At 39.2% G+C, this 12,803-nt stretch overlaps 1 gene segment (V, D, J or C); it reads left to right on the top strand.

Moving 5' to 3' along the window:
* LOC147004003 (T-cell receptor beta-1 chain C region-like) overlaps window positions 1–12,803 on the top strand; it is a 500,214-nt gene that overhangs the window by 468,510 nt on the left and 18,901 nt on the right.

Below are 12,803 nucleotides of genomic sequence, written 5' to 3'. Positions count from 1 at the left end.
TTTTTTTAATATTTTTTTATTACATATTTTCCTCAATTACATTTCCAATGCTATCCCAAAAGTCCCCCATACCCCCCCTCCTTCCCTACCCACCCATTCCCATTCTTTTGGCCCTGGCATTCCCCTGTATTGGGGCATATAAAGTTTGCAAGTCCAAAGGGCCTCTCTTTCCAGTGATGGCCGACTAGGCCATCTTTCGATACATATGCAGCTAGAGACAAGAGCTCCGGGGTACTGGTTAGTTCATCATGTTGTTCCCCCTATAGGGTTGCATATTCCTTTAACTCCTTGGGTACTTTCTCTAGCTTCTCCATTGGGAGCCCTGTGATCCATCCAATAGCTGACTGTGAGCATCCACTTCTGTGTTTGCTAGGCCCTGGCATAGTCTCACAAGAGACAGCTATATCTGGGTCCTTTCAGCAAAATCTTGCTAGTATATGCAATGGTGTCAGCGTTTGGAAGCTGATTATGGGATGGATCCCTGGATATGGCAGTCTCTAGATGGTCCATCCTTTCATCACAGCTCCAAACTTTGTCTGTGTAACTCCTTCCATGGGTGTTTTGTTCCCAATTCTAAAAAGGGGCATAGTGTCCAAATTTCTCTTGAAGACTAACTCTGTATCATACAAGGATAGCTTAACTTCTTCCAAAGGTAGTAGTACCCTTAATCTCTTAAGGAGTTCTCACAAGGTCTGCATCATCTCCTGACGTCACAATACTGAGGACCCAATCATCTAACGTGAGCCCTAACCTGTGCATGCAACTGTATCCAGACCATACAAGTTGGTAAGTGATGCTTCATATTTTTCTAGAAGTTGAATTTGATGCTGGAGAGAAGGCTTATGGGTGAAAGTCAATTGCTGACCTTGCAGAAACTCTCAGTGTAATGCCCAGCATCCACATCTATATCAGCTCACCACCATCTGTAACTCCAAGTCCAAAAAATATGGCACATTTTTTGTCGTCTCTGGGAGCATCGAAACACACATAGCACAGACACAAGCACAGACACACATAAATACATACATACATACACACATACACACACTCACAACCATACATACTCAAACACACCACAATATTGACACACACACATGCACTCAAAAAATAAAAATTTTAAAGATTTAATTTTGTACCATGTATGGCAAATATTTTCATTGTTCTGTTAATAATTTGTGGTTTTGTGTCCTATTATTTTCCACATGGTATATTTTTAAGTTTTTACCTACCTTTGATTTTCTTTTTTGCTCCACATCAAGTACACTAGCATGTGTCTATAATCTAACCTAATAAGGAGGTTAATATGGGAAAATTGCAATATCCAGGTAGATAGCTACAGAAAGTATTTACACATCACTTGTTGAAAGACACATTTTAGACATTGCCTTGAAATAAAACTTTATGATTTGTTACAAAGAAGAAGAGGAAGAGGAGAAGAGGAGGAGGAAGAAGAGGAAGGAGGGGGAGAAGAAGAGGAAGAAGAATGAGCAGTTTGTAGTGTGGTAAACATGGAAAAGACTCATCATAACTAGGGAACCACACTATTGTACAAAAAGAATGGGAGGACACAAGAAATCACAAGAGAGGTGATTAAACAGCTGAAAAGCATGACAACAGAAAGACTATGAAACAGACATCAACATGTATCTCCAGGCCAGGATCATATATGAGGAGCATAGATAGAATTTCCATTCAAAAAATATGCTAAGTCCTATGGTGAAAAGGGAAACAATCTTACACAAAGGACACAGTCATCACAAGCCTTACATACAGGTGAAAGCTCTGGTGTACCAGTGATCCTTTCTGTGGGACAGATCAAGATGAAGAATGTATACATTCATCACTCTCATGCCATGAAGTGCTCTAACAAGATAACATCTTTATAGGTGAGTCTATGAATTGAGACTGTACCACTCTGCAGTCTTGAAAACCTGAAATAACCAAAAGTAAAGGGACCTGGAACATTCTATGACAACATCTCTGAGAGAGATGTCTGCAAGAGGGAGCTGTGATAATGGGACAGACAGCTATGGACACACTAAACTGAATTGGCCAGATGATTTGGCCTCAAAGGGCATTATGATTTATGGCCCTATCACCTGTAGCAAGAATCAATCCTGTCACCTTTAGATAAGTGGACACTGACCTACCCCCACAGGCCAGTTTACTCTACAAAGGTGTTTCTTCAATGTGGTTTTCTACAGTGCAGTGTGAGAAGTATAAAGCTGGGGTAAATTTCTGCAATCTCTTCTCTCCTGTAGCACTGAGATGTAGTGAGCTACCTCAGGCTACTGTTGTCACAAGTTCCCTGCAATAATGGATTGTACCACCCTATAATAACCTGAAATAAGTGTTTTACTGATTAGACTTCGTTTTTCAGGTGTTTAATCACAGCAATGAAAGAAGAAACCAATTAAGTACTATTGTGAAATTGGTATCTTTTCTCTGAAAGGTCCTGTTGATTGAGACTTTAATAGAAGGCTACTCACAGGAACACACAAATAAATCTAGAAGTTATATACATGCCAACAACTTTGTATCTGTGATGAAAAAGCAAGGCATCATAGCTCCTCTAAAAGATAATAGTTTCTTAAATACTAAAACCCAATTAGCTAAAAGGCCAAAAACATAAACATCAAAATCTAGTTTTAATAGTTTTTAACATAATTTTTATTCATTCTTTGTGAATTTTACATCATGTATCCCAATCCCACTCATTCTTTTCTTTATTGGGTATTTATTTCTTTTACATTTCCAATGCTATCCCAAAAGTCCCCCACATGCTCCCGCACCCACTCCCCCACCCACCCACTTCCACTTCTTGGCCCTGGCATTCACCTGTACTGAGGCATATAAAGTTTGCACGACCAATGGGCCTCTCTTTCCACTGATGGCCAACTAGGCCATCTTCTGATTCATATGCAGCTAGAGACACGAGCTCCTGGGGTTACTGGTTAGTTCATATTGTTGTTCCATCTATAGGGTTGCAGACCCCTTTAGCTCCTTGGGTACTTTCTCTAGCTCCTCCATTGGGGGACCTGTGATCCATCCAATAGCTGACTGTGAGCATCCACTTCTGTGTTTGCCAGGCCCTGGCATAGTCTCACAAGAGAGAGCCATATCTGGGTCCTTTCAGCAAAATCTTGCTAGTGTATGCAATGGTGTCAGCGTTTGGAAGCTGATTATGGGATGGATCCCCAGATATGGCAGTCTCTAGATGGTCCATCCTTTCATCACAGCTCCAAACTTTGTCTCTGTAACTCCTTTCATGGGTGCTTTGTTCCCAATTCTAAGAAGGGGCAAAGTGTCCACACTTTGTTCTTCGTTCTTCTTGAGTTTCATGCGTTTAGCAAATTGTATTTTATATCTTGGGTATTATAAGTTTCTGGGCTACTATCCACTTATCAGTGAGTACATATTGTGAGAGTTCTTTTGTGATTGAGTTACCTCACTCAGGATGATGCCCTCCAGGTCCATCCATTTGCCTAAGAATTTCATAAATTCATTCTTTTTAATAGCTGAGTAGTACTCCATTGTATAAATGTACCATATGTTCTGTATCCATTCCTCTGTTGAGGGGCATCTGGGTTCCTTCCAGCTTCTGGCTATTATAAATAAGGCTTCTATGAACATAGTGGAGCATGTGTCCTTCTTATTGGTTGGAACATCTTCTGGATATATGCCCAGGAGAGGTATTGCTGGATCCTCCGGTAGTACTATGTCCAATTTTCTGAGGCACCGCCAGACTGATTTCCAGAGTGGTTGTACAAGCTTGCAATCCCACCAACAATGGAGGAGTGTTCCTCTTTCTCCACATCCTCACCAGCATCTGCTGTCACCTGAATTTTTGATCTTAGCCATTCTGACTGGTGTGAGGTGGAATCTCAGGGTTGTTTTGATTTGAATTTCCCTGATGATTAAGGATGCTGAACATTTTTTTCAGGTGCTTCTCAGCCATTCGGTATTCCTCAGGTGAGAATTCTTTGTTTAGCTCTGAGCCCCATTTTTAATGGGGTTATTGGATTTTCTGGAATCCACCTTCTTGAGTTCTTTATATATATTGGATATTAGTCCCCTATCTGATTTAGGATAGGTAAAGATCCTTTCCCAATCTGTTGGTGGCCTTTTTGTCTTATTGATGGTGTCTTTTGTGTTGCAAAAGCTTTGCAATTTTATGAGGTCCCCTTTGTCGATTCTCGATCTTACAGTACAAGCCATTGCTGTTCTATTCAGGAATTTTTTTCCCCTGTTCCCATATCTTCGTGGGTTTTCCCTACTTTCTCCTCTATAAGTTTCAATGTCTCTGGTTTTATGGGGAGTTCCTTAATCCACTTAGATTTGACCTGTGCAGACTACTCTCAGCGGAGTCCAGGAACCAAGATGTCTGCCGCCGATGCTCAGGCAAAGCCCTTCTGGGCCGGCTATCCCATCCATTCTTCAGTCCTTCAATATTTGCCCTCTACCTTTGTAACCTGTCTTCCCCACAAAAATAAAATTAAAATTAAAACAAACAAAAAAAACTCACCATGTAAGCTGTGTTATATCATACAGTACACCCTTTTGTCCAAACAGCTTTACTACAATGAGTCACTGGTGTGTTTTTTAGGTCTCTGGATTCTGCTACACCATCAATACTATACCCTCACCAAGACTCCTCTTGGATAGCCTGCTGTTGGCCTGTGTCATGGAGATCCTGCAGTTCTGGTTCCACAGGACTGGCCCCTTCATGTGCTCTAGGAGCTCATAGATGGGATAGATGTTGGTGTGGGTGGACTAAAACCCCTGGATCTGGGCTTAGGGTTAGTGAATTTGGTTAGCTTTCCACCTTTCCTCTGCTCATGTCACCAGGGCCAGCTCTACTGTGCACACATCACTGCTGGCACCACCTGTACATTGCAGTGGCTGATGAGGGATAGGGTCAGCTTAGCTTAGATATCAACATGGCTTCAGGTAGTACCCCAGACAGCATGGTCTTTAGTTGTAACACAGACCATAGATATCAACATAGACCCCTGCTCTGTTAGGGCAATGAACCTATGACCCTGGGGGACAGCACAGTCCTGCACAACATCATGGCCACAGTGGCAGCACAGGCTTCTCTCATCTGGCTGTTCCTCACTGCTGTCATGTCTCTATTTCTGCCTCTCTTCATAGTGAATACACCACTCTGCTTCTTGTTTTCTCCTATCGTTCTACCACATAATTGTTCATCTTAGTGGTATCTGCACCTGCCTCTCTTTGCCCTGCCCACACCATAGGCTGTTGGCTGGACCACTCCAAAATCCATTTCTCAAAGAAAAAAAATTAATGATTTCAAAGAGGGAAAAACAGAAACATAAATACCATATATATGAGAAATATAGTTATAATACTGAGATATTGGATCAAAACAAAATAAAATAGAAACACCAAACACATGAGTGTTAAAAATAAAAATTTCAAAAAATAAAATAAAACAGGAGATGGAAAACTGGAAAACATCACATGTATACTAGATTGAACAAAATAAAGAATATCAGATCAGGGATGAAAGACAAGGCTAAGGAAATAAACAAAAAAGAAAACATAAACAAGGTCATGATTTTTAAGAACTCTGGAACTATTGATCAAGAGCCCAATCTAGAAAGTCAGTGGTCCAGAGGAAGAAGAAAAGATAAAAAATCTCAGTACAAAAAAAATTCGTTCAATAAAATTATAGGAGAAAATCTGTCAACTCCAGAGAAACTAATGGGCATTCAAGAATCCTGAGTAGGCACAAGCAGCGATGAATATCTACTTGGCATCTGATAGATAAAATGCCAAGACTACACAATGAGAGAACAATACTGAAACTTACAATAAAGAAAGCAAACTCCTGAGTATAAAACCATTAGAATCACATCAGATCTCTGAGTTGAAACCCATATGAAGAAGGATGCACTGAATGATATATTTAAGTCCTGAAAGTAAGTCACTGCCTAGTATATACTAGATATATACTCAAATACATGTGGAATAAAATCTTTCTAAGAAGAAACACATACATAGAGGATTTCTATAAACCAATGCCTAAGAAACAAGCAGAACTCAAAAAGTTACCCATGTGTTCCTCATATGATAAACACAGACATGAAAAAAGAATCATGACTCTTGAGTGATGGAAAAGTTGGTTGGTGAGAAGGCCAAAGAGGGTAATGAAGACCATTAAAGCAAAATAGACAAAATACATACATTAAAATTTTATAATAACACTTGTTGTTTTATACAATAATTTAAACTTTTAATAAGTCAAAAGATAAGATAAATTCAGGGGATAGTTAATGCTGGTTCATTAGAAGCATTTAACTTTGATCAGCTTCTCTACGGATAAGGACAGACAAATAGAGTACTGCCTTCTAAGTGTGAGGCATGATGGGAAGGCAACACAGAGAGTAAAACCGATCTTGATTTCTTTTTTTTTTTTTTTTTTTTTTTTTTTGGTTTTTCGAGACAGGGTTTCTCTGTATAGCCCTGGCTGTCCTGGAACTCACTTTGTAGACCAGGCTGGCCTCGAACTCAGAAATCTGCCTGCCTCTGCCTCCGGAGTGCTGGGATTAAAGGCGTGCGCCACCACGCCCGGCCCGACCTTGATTTCTTAACAATGTCTTCAACAGTTGGTGTCTTTTTTTTATGTTTTCTACTCTATTAGGAATGCTTTCCATTACACTTTTGTTTGATTTGTTGTTTTTTTTTTCTTCTTTGATAGATTCTTCTTTTTATAATCACCTTTTTTTGAATATTTTTTTTAAATTTTAAACTACATATTGTATTCCCCTCCTGGTCCACCCTCTGACTGTTCCACATCCCATACCTCCTCCCTGCTGCCCTGTCTCCACAAGGATGTCCCCACCCCCCCATCTCCACCCCACCAGACCTCTAAAATCTCTGGGGCCTCCAGTCTCTTGAGGGTTAGGTGTATCTTCTCTGACTGAGTCCAGACCTGGCAGTACTCTGCTGTATATGTGTTGGGGGTCTCAATGTCACTGATGTATGCTGCCTGGTTGGTAGTCCAGTATTTGACAGATCTCAGGGATCCAGATTAATTGAGACTGCTAATCTTCTTACAGGGCCGCCCTCCTCCTCAGCTTCTTCCATCTTGAATCCCCTAATTTAACCACAGGGATCAGCAGCTTTTGTCCATTGATTGGATGCAAATATCTGCCTCTGAATGTTTCAGCTGCTTGTTGGGTCTTTTGGAGGGCAGTCATGCTAGGTGCCCATAGCCAGCATAATAGTGTCAGGTCTTGGAGCTCTTTGTTTAATTTGTTTAATTTCTTAAACAAGTCTTCAATTATCTTTGCTTCATTTGATGATCTATGTTAACTCTTCTTAAAGTTGCTGATTTTTTTAATTAGACTTCTAAATTCTTTGCCCAATATTCCATTACATTACCATATTTGGATATTCTCATCTGCTGAAGAGTAGTGGACTTCTGGTATGGTTGTGTTCACTTGCCTATTCATGTTTCTTGCTCATATGGTAAGAGTTCTCCAACTATTGGTATGGATATTTTTTCTGGTGGTTTACTGGTGCCTTCTGAGCAAAGAGCTTTCTCTTAGTAGTTCAATTCTTAGCACTGCTCAGAGAGGAGAAAATGAGCCATTGGAATGCAACAAAATCAAAATCAATAAGTTATGAAATCTTAATAAACAAACAGAAGAACTCAGGACCTATTTCAATACTCTATACCCATTTCTCAGGATCTCATCATCTCTACCAAGGCCTCTGTTATCCAATAATGTACTAGTGCTGGAAGATTTTTGAGAAGATGCCAGGAAATGCTGTAATTCCAAATCCTATACATGTCTCTAAGAAAATGAATACACTTAGTTCCACACCTAGATGAAAATCTACAGGCAAGTTAATGGCTGATTAAAAAGAGAGACAATCGATCTTCCTCAAAAACAAGCTCCCTGATAGATTATGATTATCCAATCCCAAACAGTTAACCATAAATGCATATATATATATATATATATATATATGTATATACATACATACATATATATATAATATGTGTGTGTGAGTGTGTATATACTACTAAATGAAATTACCAGGTTTTATTTATAAATTCATATGTGTTTATATGTTTGTGTTTTGAGAATAATAAAAAAAAATAAGATGTCAATAAAATTAGAGAAAGTAGAGATGGAGAATGAGAAACAAAGGACAAGAAGAGAAGAAAAGTATTAATATATTACTCGTGTGTGAAATATTCAAAATATTGGGTAAAAATTAAAATTAATTAAAAAGCTAAAAATGGACAATAAATATCTATGGGGAAATACTGTCATTCAAGGGTGTAATTATGACTTTTTCTTGCCAGAACCTAATGCCTCTGATGGAAGGAATTTACTAGAGAATATTGATTTCAATGTTAACATTTCTTTTTTCTCCTACCTAAAATGCCTCATGAAAGCTTCTATAAGACACTAGCGAATTTGAGATTCTAATTGTAAGGAAAACAGTAATCGTCATTTTAGTGGTTTATACAAGATGTCTTTCATTTTGCCTTGCTTTCTTGATTTTAGCTTTCTCCTTTCTTAAGGAAATGTATATCCTTCTCTCTGAGATAGTGTTCATTTTAGGAGTTCATCAACTCAATATATTGTGATCTTTGTCTTAAAATCTGATTTTATTACGGTAGCTAAGAATTTACAATAGTTGCAAGTCTAAAAAGGAAAATTCTTTTTCTGTATATCTCAGAGAGCATTCAGAGAGACAATCTTCTCAAGGATTTTGAATTTAAGGAGAATATAGTTTACAGAGTGAGATACTTTTAAAAATACTGAAGATACATGTAAAAACAATATAGGCACAAAATGAAGGAGAGGGGAAAGAAAAAGAGACACAAAAGAAGTGACATTAAATAAAACAAAAGAATTATATAACTATTGGCAAGGACAGCTGACAGTTAAGCAAGAGCAGGTTCTCTCCAGGCCTGTGAACCACCCTACCTGGTAGGTTCCCATGTTTCAATGGCATGTTCCACCTGGGTGTATGTGGGGAGCACTAATTAGATTTGGTGCCTCTTTGTAGGGGGGCAGTAGACAGAAAAAGGAAGAGAAGGAAGAAAAATGGAGTTAGTGGAAGAAAATGGTAAAGGAGTTGAGAAGTATTGGAATGTTGGACAAAGGCATGGAAACTATCAAAATATGAGTGCACATGATTCTCAAAAACTACATACATATTTTAAAATGTAACTTATAAGAAATATAGACAAGACAAGAGGAACAAGAGAATAAAAGTGCAAGAGATTTAAATGCAAATATAAAATCAGGAAAAATGTGTCCTTGGATTCAGAGGAAAATAAGAATAAGTAACCCCAAATGTAAAATACTTTCAAGTAAAATACTTTCAAATAAAATAGCAACAACAACAAAAAAGTTGGAGAAAAGGTAAAGGAGATGTCAAAGGATGCTGGGTCCTCTACTCCTGTAGCTTATTTGAAGAAGAGTGCTTCTAGTCTTAGCTGGAGTCTTGTCCTTCTCTGTTGCCATCGCATAGATAGGAACAATTTGTGGGATGAGGGCTAGCTGCTCAAATGAATGCTGCCAGTGTCATTCACATTAGAACCTTCCTCGTTATGCATGCCTAGATCATGTCCTAACCTCACTGAGTTGCACTTTGTGGGCTGGAGGTAACCTCACTCTTTTCAGAGGCTCTCTGATTTTCATTCCAAAGTACAAAAACATCTAAGCTGAGGCGTATGTGGTGAGTGTGTTGAAGAGCTGAGAAGGTGAGTGAAGAGTTCACATCTGTGCTGGAGGGGTAGCACAGCAGGCACTGGGTATGCTTCCGGCCATTTTCAATATTCTCAGATTCTTCCCAGCAACAAATTCTATGGGATGGAGGAAGCTGAGGAACTGGGATATCCACAAGTTCTGAGCTCAGAACTCTTGGTCTTACCTGAAAGAAATGCAGCAGAGATGCAGCAACAGAGGCAGGTGGCTAACTACAATTTTAGAATTCTCAATGATCCCAATAATATAGAGCCCAAAGATTTGATATTTGCCTTGGTGAGAGACCTCAAACAGAATCACTTTCCAAAGCCCCAGTTTCCTACTGCTTAAGCCACTCACCAAGAGTCACCAGGCCCCAGCCTCCTCTATGAATGACTCTGATAGCCACCTCTTATGCTGGCAATACAGCAAAGTATTCCAGGCTCGTTGACATATGACATTTTCCTTTGTTTTCAAATTCTCAAAATGGATCACACTCAAATAACAGGCCCCTTCTCAAGACAGTGTCTGGCTGAATACTCTCAGAGATATGACCCTGTTATTTTCACCCAGACTCACCTTTCTTATTCTGACTTTTCTTGTGCATATGTGTCACAGGCAAAACTTGTAATATATTGTCTTATCTGGGATTTCCAATCTATCCTTTATAGTTTAAATTCATAATTATTAGAGATTTCTCTATTCACTTTAGTACAGTGAAAGAAATCTGAGAATAAATACAACATGCAAATTGCATTTCACTGGGCATGAGGTTTACATGTTATTTTATACAAATACAAATGAGTAGTGAAAGAGAGTGCAGAAAAAGGATGATCTACTCCAACTAGCTGATCACCAACAACTAAACAAAGACTCCAAGCCTCTGTCTCAAACTTTAGAAATTGTGTGTGTGTATATATGTGTGTGTGCATATGCATGTGTCTGTCTGTCTGTGTGTCTGTCTGTTTTTGGTAACTCAAAGACTCTTTACTATCCAAAGTTAGTGAATCTAAGACAGCATACTCAGGAAACAAACTTCCTTAGGTAAGTGAATTTCTGCTGGAGAAGAGAGCAAGAATGGAGAAAGGGAGTTGAGATCTATAGGAACGAAAGCCTGGAATTTCATACTTGACTTAAAGAGTAGTACATAGACGTCCATAGAACTGGGGCTAAAGAATGAGCTAAGGAATTTAGATGCCTTTCATACTAAAAAGACAACAGAAAGACTCCATTCTGTAATGATGTGTTAAGTGCATGCTTACCTTCAAGTCTCAGGTACAGAAATGCTTATGTCCTTAAATCGCAGAGTGACAAGGACCAATCCAAATCTCCTCTTAGCAGACATCACTTTTGTAGCTATTGACGATGACCTCCTCACTGTGGGCCACCTCTCAGGGCACAGGGAAGTGAGCAGACATGAAAGCAAACGTTTTACCTGCAAAGCAGCCATCCTGCAAATACTCCCCAGGAAGCCCCATCTCAACTACATAGCAGAAAGCTTTCATACCACACAGAGTAAAACCCTCAGACTCTATGATCTCTCTGTGAGTGCAGAGACTTGTGCAACTGTGTCTGGAATGGACCTGGTGGGAGTGCATGGCAAGAGTAGGATCTGAGACAATATACAAGTGAAATGCAAATTCCGTGATCCCGTTATGCCAGGAAGACAAATGCCAAGAGGAAACAGGATGTTTAATTTGTTTCATGATGACCTCTTATTTGACAGTCACCTGCAGCAAATCTCACACTCTGACAATTCCCACATTTTCGTAGAGACGTAGGGGTAGCATGCCAGGTTTAGATTAATTTCTTGGGTAAAATGAATCCATTTTTCTGAAGACCTTATATTAAAACATTTGTGAAAAGTGAAAATTCTGAAAATTTCAGGCTCTTTTCAGTAGGACAGACCTTCCACTTAGGCCTAAGCTCAAAAGCCTTTATATGAGATGCAAGATGCAGAAATGAGAGGATTCAGTACAGGGACTTTATGTAAATCTGCCCTAGTAATGTCAGGAATGGGGCCACTGAATAGCCTGTGAGCCCCATGCTGGCCTTTCCTGCAGAACACTCTGCATTTCCCCGGCCTCTGGTCATCTGACCGCCTCCATCACAATTACAGTTTAAGCTCAGTTTTTTCACCTTTATTTAGTGTCTCTAGAATGTTCAGTATCTTGCAAAACACTGACACATAATCTCAGCTCCAATTGAAAGCTCCCAAAGCCTAGATTTGGAGTAAAGAAAAAGATAAACAATTGACAGCAAGGCTCCTCCAACTGACTGTATAACTAGATTAAAATTGATCCATCATCAGTCAACTGTTTTTCTTCTCTGGCCAGGTTTTACTGCAATAAATTGAAAGATGAGCATAGTATAGTACTCTTTTTTAAAAATTTATTCTCTTTTTACAGTCCAGACTTTTATCCCCCTCCCAGTCTACCTTCTGACTGTTCCACATCCCATACCTCTTCCCCCATCTCCAAGAGGATGTCCCCAACCCCCACTCCCACTCACCAGACCTTCCTGTACATTATTCTTTTTATGTACAAAATAGACAATTACAGAATCCTTTCATATCTACACACAACTAATTATCTCACTGGGACCCAGATTAAACACTGTCCAAACATTTTCTCATATCCAAAACATCATGTATACTTTTAGCTCAGGATGCATTTTCCTCAAATATGAGGTATTAATACTTAGTGTAATTTTCTGGAGCCTTGATGACCCTTAAAAATGACACATGACAAAAGCAAAAGGCAACAGAAAAATAGAGCACAGTTTTGATGTGAGCATCCCACCCCTGTAACATATCGAGGAAGTCCTTATTTAACTTCCATCCATCCTCTTCAAAAAACACCTTCAACCCATGAGTCTGGTTAGAAAGAGCTAAGTGAAAGCCCCAGCTTAGATTGAACTCTGCACCTCCTGGTTTTTCATCATGACTGTTTTAATTGCAGACCTCAGAACCCTTTAATTTCATCTTCCTGTTCAGTAAAATAGTCAGGTTCATACATAAGGGGCTTAGGCAATGCTGATTTCCTACCATGAGGGCACCAAGCA

The sequence above is a fragment of the Mus caroli genome, unplaced genomic scaffold (assembly GCF_978045245.1).
Source record: "Mus caroli unplaced genomic scaffold, Mus_caroli_1 scaffold_7, whole genome shotgun sequence".
Classification (NCBI taxonomy): Eukaryota; Metazoa; Chordata; class Mammalia; order Rodentia; family Muridae; genus Mus; species Mus caroli.
The sequence above is the reverse complement of the archived record's forward strand: the minus strand, read 5'-3'. Positions and strand labels throughout refer to the sequence as shown.